This window comes from Helianthus annuus, chromosome 13 (assembly GCF_002127325.2).
Source record: "Helianthus annuus cultivar XRQ/B chromosome 13, HanXRQr2.0-SUNRISE, whole genome shotgun sequence".
In the NCBI taxonomy this organism is placed as follows: domain Eukaryota; kingdom Viridiplantae; phylum Streptophyta; class Magnoliopsida; order Asterales; family Asteraceae; genus Helianthus; species Helianthus annuus.
In genome coordinates this window covers 73,485,049-73,493,071 of record NC_035445.2, presented here as the reverse complement: position 1 = coordinate 73,493,071, position 8,023 = coordinate 73,485,049, and the positions used below count along the sequence as shown (strand labels likewise).

At 37.2% G+C, this 8,023-nt stretch overlaps 1 long non-coding RNA gene across 1 annotated transcript; it reads left to right on the top strand.

Annotated features, from left to right (window-relative positions):
- Positions 1-1,085: 1,085 nt before the first annotated feature.
- Positions 1,086-4,630, top strand: LOC110902821. The gene is made up of 3 exons (XR_002571438.2): positions 1,086-1,201; positions 2,756-2,819; positions 4,253-4,630. It is a non-coding gene; the product is annotated as an uncharacterized LOC110902821 (long non-coding RNA).
- Positions 4,631-8,023: the final 3,393 nt, after the last annotated feature.

Here is an 8,023-nt window from a genome sequence, read left to right as displayed (position 1 = left end):
GTAGATACCAGACTACGATCCCGGCAGCCGAGTCTAAGGGGGGGTCTGAAGACGAGCTCAACGCAAGAGGAAGCGTGGATTCAAGGTGCCAGGAATCTATCCTGAAGGAGCTTGTAACCGGAAAGCCAGGTGTCGATCCCAAAGCACGGAAGCTTGACGAAAGGGGGAGCCTGAAGAGTCTACCGAAAGGGGGAGAAGCTGAAGCTGAAGACTGGTCCATCGGGATTTTGTTCGAGCAAGGGGGAGTCTGTGTTTGCTGAAGACGTCAAATCTTCAAGAAGACTCAGAGAGAAAGAGAAAGACAAGTCGCTACGAGTTTAACTACGGATTGACTGCGGCAATATCCAATGGGGAGTCTGTTGGTGCATTAATGTCTATCGCCTCCGTCAATTCAAACCGCAGCTGAAACTGTAGAAATCTAGGATTATACTGTAATATCTAGTTACTAAAAGGCAGGGTGGCATAATGGTAAATAAGGAGAACCTCCTTATACCTTGGCCTATAAATAGAACCATTAGGGTTCTCATTTAGAACTTTTGCAACTTTGGTCACTTTAGAGCTTTGGAGAAGATAGGAGCTAGAGAGAGAAACTAGAGAGAGAAAGTGACATCGTGATTCAGGTGCTTTGTACGTTTTCATATTCGTCAATAGAATCACAGATTATATTACATCTCGTGTGTTCGGTCACGTTCGTGTACGGATTCCGCACGTCACACATTCGGTTACGCAATCGTTTCGGAGTCAAAACCGGTCCTAACATAAAAGGTGACTGAATGTTTTTTAGAAAATAAGTTTATTAAAGGCTCGTGCTACCGAGATGTGCATTAAATCGGGTCAATCATACTATGTGACGACCCAGAACCCGATTTTATTAAGTGGTACATTTTTGTGTATGGCATGAAATAAAAGTAACTAAGTTATCTAACTTAGTTATAAGGTGAGTTAAATACTAAGATGTAAGTGGGTTAAGGCTAAACAAAAGTAACTAGCTAAACTCAAGGGGCTAAAGTGGATTAATTGAAAACTCAATGGATTAAAATCTAAAAATTTGAGTATTTCACACACACGTGTGTGTCAACCCTGAGAGAAGAAAAGAAGGAGAACCCCTAGATTATCAATTTCTACAAATTGAAGGGTGAATTAGGTCTAAATCTTATGCATCAACTGAGATTATTGATCATCAATACGTGATAATCATAAGGTATGTTGTAATTTATGTTTTGGTGATGAGTAGTATGTGGAGGAACTTGAATGTACTAAATTGATAGAATTTGTTAATAGTATGATGAAATTGTTGTATGAAATTGGTTTAGAACCATAGAAAGGAAACACATGTAGAAATTATATGTGTGATTGTCCTAGGTTAAAAACCTTCATAGAAGATGAAGTGGGTTTTAACCAAGAGATAAAAACCCCTAATTCTAGTATGATTGTCTGTAGATACTAGTCTTATGATAGGAAATTTGGATGACTGAATGTAATTGAATAACTTAAATTGTGAATCCCAGTGAAGACATGGTAATTTGCTAGAATTTAGACATATTGAATGAGGATTAATGGTAGTGCTCACCAAGTGTTTGATAAAATGCCTAAGTGGGTTTTTAAAAGAAGTAAAAATCGTGTTACATCCCTGTTTTAAAAATTCGTAGTAAATCACTCGATGACCCGATAAGGTTGAGGCTTATACGGTTGGAAAGGTTCTCGAGACAACTTCAGTTTACTTTTAGAAAGGAAGAATTGATTCGGATACTCAACGGGTCAAAAAATACAATTTCTGCAGCTATGCAGTTTTCTTAGCATGTTGTTTGGGACCATTTTACATGTCCAGCTTTTCGAAAATCATATAAAATCACAGAAAAATCATTGGAGGGCGTACCATATATGCTTGGAAAGGGAGTTGAGCCCTCGATAATCCATCTTTGAACACGAAAAGCTGATTTAAATGTTAAGGATGTCAAAATATATCGTGAACAGCTGTTGCACAAAAGTGCAGCACTAGAATTTAGACATATTGAGTGAGGATTAATAGTAGTGCTCACTAAGTGTTTGATAAAATGCCTAAAAGGGGTTTTTAAAAGAAGTAAAAATCGTGTTACATCCCTGTTTTAAAAATTCGTAGTAAATCACTCGATGACCCGATAAGGTTGAGGCTTATACGGTTGGAAAGGTTCTCGAGATAACTTCAGTTTACTTTTAGAAAGGAAGAAGTGATTCGGATATTAAACGGGTCAAAAATTACAATTTTTGCAGCTATGCAGTTTTCTTAGCATGTTGTTTGGGACCATTTTACATGTTGTCCAGATTTTGAAAAATCATATACAATCACAGAAAAATCATTGGAGGGCGTACCATATATGCTTGGAAAGGTAGTTGAGCCCTCGACAATCCATCTTTGAACACGAAAAGCTGATTTAAATGTTAAGGATGTCAAAATATGTCGTGAACAGCTGCTGTACAAAAGTGCAGCACTAAAATTGTGGTTCCTATAAAAGTTTAACTAATGGCGGATAATTAGGCCCCGTTTGGTTTAGATGTAAATATAACATTTGATGAATAATTCACACTTAATAGGGTGTGATTAAAAGTCTACGGTACTTGCATATAGAATAATGCAAGTAGTTGCATTAACTGGCCTTTAATAGAAATGAATGATAAATGTGGTATAGAATCCATAAGGTGTGATGGTCATGATGTTGGATGATTAACCTTACCATCTTGTGGATATGATGTGATAGTTTGACTCTTGGTAAACTAGGTGGGAGCATGGAAAGGAAAGGGTCAAACGATCAAAGATGCAAGAAATCTTGAATGGACGCAAGGTAAGTAAATCTTATACCTCCTGCATAGAATCATAAGTTATGAGATGGAAACTATTTTGGTGATAAATAAGAAATTGTCAAAATGAGACCTCATGGCGAAAGCCATGGAACAGGTCAAAATGAGTAAAATTATGATGAACTAAAAGTTGTTGATAAATGATAGTTTGTAGAAATAAGACCCTATGGCGTAAGTCATAACGGGTCAAATAAGCAAAAAGATAAGTAAATCACATCTTGATGACTAAACAAAGAATTATGAAAAATAGACCCTATGGAATAAACCATAACGGGTCAAATAAGTTAAAACTGTGTTGAAACACATTATGGTGATAAACAATATACGGATTGATTAAGATGCCAAAAGGGCTAACCAAGAATGGTTAAAAGAACAAACGAGTCATATGGGTCAAACGGTGATGATATCACCATTTGAAGTCGGTATTTAATGTCTTGTCTTGTTAAGTGTCATACTTTAAGGTAAGTATAATGTATGGGCATGCATTGCCATGAATTATTGAATAGAATCGCAAGGTATTGATAACGGGTCATCGTTTTGACCCGCGCCAGGTATGTGTAAATGATTATACGTTCGGTAAAGGGTTATGGTCCGACTAAAGAATGGTTTGGGAACTAACAAGTTCGGACCCAAACATGTCAGTGCACCGTTTAGCATAGTACACAGGTCAGTGCACCGTGCATAGTTTAGAAAAGTGCATGGTTTAGTATAATGCACATGTCAATGCATAGTGGACAGTTTAGCATATTGCACATGTCAATGCACAGTGCACAGTTCAGCATAGTGCACATGCCAGTTTTGCATAGTCCACAGTGCACGGTTTAGCATAGTGCACATGTCAGTACACAGTTTAGCATAGTGCTCATGTCAATGCACAATGCATAATTTAGTATAGTGCACATATCAATGCACAGTGCACAGTTTAGCATAGTACATATGTCAATGCAAAGTTTAGCATAGTGCACAGGTTCGTGTACAATGCATAGTATTGGATAGTGTTCATGTTAATACACAGTGCACAGTTTTAGCATAATGCACAATATAGTATAGTGCACAGATTCGTACACAGTTTATCATAGTACACATGTCAATGCACAGTGCATAGTTTAGCATAGTGCACATGTTAGTGCACAATTTAGTATAGTGCACAAGTCAGTGCATAGTTTAGCAAAGTACACATGTTAGTGCACAGTTTAGCATAATGCACAGGTTACTGCACAGTTTAGTAAGTGCACAGTGCAGCAAAGTGCACACGAGTAAAGTGCACTTATTAACTAACGTGGTATGCAACGTCAGAAGGTGTTTCGGTTGCAATACGCGACATAACCTCAGTCGTTCAAAACATTTTCTTTTGTCATTTTCGATCTGTTAACACAAAAGAAATATGAACACTAATTTTTTTTGGTGTTTATGACAGGTTTATACAAGGGCTGGTACCAGACGGACGATCAAGCACGTGAAGAACCAAACATTCTTAAACCGCCACCTCCTTGTGAACATCTTCTCAAAAAGATAAAATATGATCATGCGTGACAAAGTTTTGTGTATAAAACCTTGTTGTCTTTGACTGTAATTTAATTGTGTAATAACCCGTTAAGTCGGTTCGTATGGGTTATCAGTTAACCCAGACATGTAAGCCTTAGGTTGAAAAAAAAAACTAGGACCTAATCTTACGAATATTCTGTATAAAAATTGGGTAGAGTGTTACACATCTCATGCCAAGATTTGAACCCTGAAGAGGCAAGAGCCTCTACCATCCAGCTATAACTATAACTGGAATGGCTGTTTAAATCGTGGATAACTTTATGTGTAATTAATTTTTTTAAAGTTATACAAAATAATCAAACATGTTATTATATTTAACTTGAGTATGAGATTAGTATATAAATTTTTAAAGAAGACATTTTATAAAAGAGTTGATACATTATGCGTACAACGGTGCATCAAAACCTTTAACAAGGCGGGTAGGATAGTGCACCAGCCTAATGGCCTTTGATGCCAAATAGGCAAATAGGGATAATCATAGAAAGCGATTAACCAATTATCAAACCATAACCAAAAAAACAAATTTAATCAGTGTTTGGTTTCTGTTAACTAAACATTTTGGTTTGGTTTCAGCTACACACGTTCACAAAAGCTGATTTAATTAACCGAACCAAACCAATCCGCTACGTTTGGTGAAAACCGAACCATACCGAACCTAATTTGTATCTTGGTAAAACAACATCCATCTCAATTAAATTGCTTGACTAACTTTATATACGAGCAATTTTGTGGATCTTTTTCTTTTACGGCTGTCAAACTCCTTTTGGGCACTGTAGCAAGGTGTGTCGCCCATGGCATTATAGTCTAGTGGCATCTTAGGGGTTTGATAAGAGGGACCTTTAGGTCCTATGTTCGATTCCCACACGGGGGGGGGGGGGGGGGGGGGGGGAGGGGGGTGTTTCCCAGACTTATTGGATTTCCTTCTGAATTGTTGCCTAGTGGAGATGGATATGATCGAGTGGTTCCGCTGGTTGCACAATGCTACTTCAATGGTCTGTCAGTGATCCAGATTTGTCGTTAAAAAAGAAAAGGTATGTCGGCCTGTGTTGAGTCTTGACTGGTGTGACTCCTGGAGTCCTGGTAACCGACCGCCTTCTTGCCTTTTAGTTCCAGCCATCTACGCACATTTTCAGCCCAAGTCAGCCCACTATTTTCTTGGTGGCCCATTCAAGTTTAATTCCGGCCCATATTAACTTCGTTTAATCAATACCAAGTTCCAACATAACACTTTTCTTGTGGCCTCATTGCAACTTCAACCCAACCCATAATAGGAACTCTTTGGCCCAGCTAGTTTAGCTAACCCAAAGTAGTTCATTATAGTCCATCTTTAATTTAACTCTTTAGGAAAACCAGTGGCAGAGCTTGAACGGAAACTAGGTGGGGGCCGGACTCTAAACTTCCAAATCGGTGAGGGTGGACTCTTAAAAATCCAATATTTTATACTAAAAAAAACAATTTTTTGAAAATTAACTAACACTACGCGCGAAAAATCAGCCTGGGGGGGGGGGGGGGACCCCGGGACTCTATTATCCTCCGCCCATGTAGGCAAACATTTTTTAAAACAACATGTTTTAACATCTAAATACCACTTAACTTTGCACTTGCAAGAAATTGAACATGCGTCATTTTTGTGATGGGCAAACACCATACTGAATTAAAATGAAACAAGAAAATGAGAGAAACAACATTGGATTACACTTTACACCAAAAATACTAACAATCTAAAGCACGTGCATGTTCCGTCGTTCACAAGAATATATGAAAATAATAAATCTAATTAATATATGCATAAAGCATTTAAATGAAACAAGAAACTGAAAGAAATAGCATTACATTACACTTAACATGAAAATTCATCAATGCAAAACTAAAATCCATTTAACACTTCATTAAACGTATTATAATAGTTATTACAAGAGGATACAAATATGATTCATTTTATGCTATAAAATTGGGCACACCCACTCTTGGTCTAGGGTTAGTTGAGGGGTAACGCAAGTTAAAAATTTTACGTTCAGGAGTAGCCAATACATAAAATGAAGAAGAATTAGAATTGCACTAAAGATGTATTTTACCAAAAAAGTTGAGGGGTAGCACGGGCTGCCGCTCCCCCATGCTAGATCCGCCCCTGGTTAGTTAGCATATTGTATTTATTAAGTAATAAACACTAAATTATTAATGGATCATTTTATAAGCTAAATAACGAGTCTGCCCATGAAGCAGTTTGTTTATTAAATCCAAAATTTAGATTATTAGTATTTGGGTTGGTCACACTTTCGGAGATATTAGATACTTCCCAACTTTTTTGGTAAAAGTAGGGCTTCATGTCAAGTGAATCTGCCCTCAATGGAGAAGCTTGAAATTTCTGATCGGGAGGTGGATTGCATCGATTAGATGCACTGGATATTTGCTAGTGTGTGCATGTCTTTGACGTTTGCGGACTCCAAGTGTTCAAATGTTAACCGTAACGTGAAAGATTTTGAAATTCTAATGTTAATTGTAATTTACTAAATTCAATTTCCAAATCGACACAAAAAATTAATCGCAACGTTCAAGCCATTGAAATCGTAGTTATCATGGTTGTTTATTACAACCTATAAATAAGCAACTACTTTGGGCTTGGATGGGTTGTACCATATGCTTAGGGTGTTTTTCAAAAAAAAAATACATTTGTGGTTCTGATTCATAAATATTGCTCACCCTTGTCTCTCTCACCAGTCTCTCCATCTCCTATCTAAGCATTATTCTCTCCATCTTCCCATCTGAGCACTCTCCGAATCACTTATTTGGCTTCTAATTCTTGACGTTCGGTTAAATGACAGTGGCGGCAATGTATTTTGGTCAGGAAAAACAGCAGTAGCATGAAGATCGACGTTGGCGGTTAGGGTTTCAAGTTAGGGTTTCATATTTTATTTTAGTTTTGTTGTTTAATTGCTAAATCTTTGTTCGTTCGTTGATATTACAGAATATGTACATGTTGGTTGTAATATACAAGCTAAAACCATCTATAAACGGTTGTTTTTTGGGTCCACAGCCGGCGGGAGAAGGGGTCATGGCCAGAGGCGGGGAAAGGAGACCACAATGCTCTAAGTTTGTAAGAATTCAATTTCTAAATCTTGATTCTAAACAATTGTTAGGTCATATGAATGTAGCATAAGGGCCATATTAAACAATGATGATTCAAAATAGTTGTATTTTTTTACTCATGTGACTGCAAGTCATTGATTGAGCTATGTGAGTGTGTGTGGATGCTTAGTTTTTTCAACCTTTGTTACTGATTTACTTATTACCTTCTGAAGCTTAGTTGTTTTATTTAAAGTTTGGGTTTAGTGAAACAAACATTGTTTTATTAATTAAGTTTCAAGTTATTTTATTATACATTTAGGCTTTTTTATATAGAATGTTTGTTGCTTTAAGATGGTGGGCTCTAAGAGAGAATGGTTCTTCACCAAGACCATCGCCAGAGAAGGCGGAAGTGATCGAAAAGTGTGATGAAACCAATATCATATGCTTGACCCGATAGGGTTATCATTTGTAGGAATACACCACCTTATGCGTAAGTCCTAATTGTTCTGCAAAAAAAGAACATCCGAACTTAACAAAAAGCTTAGTGTACTCCGACTTTCTATATGAAGTTGATGTT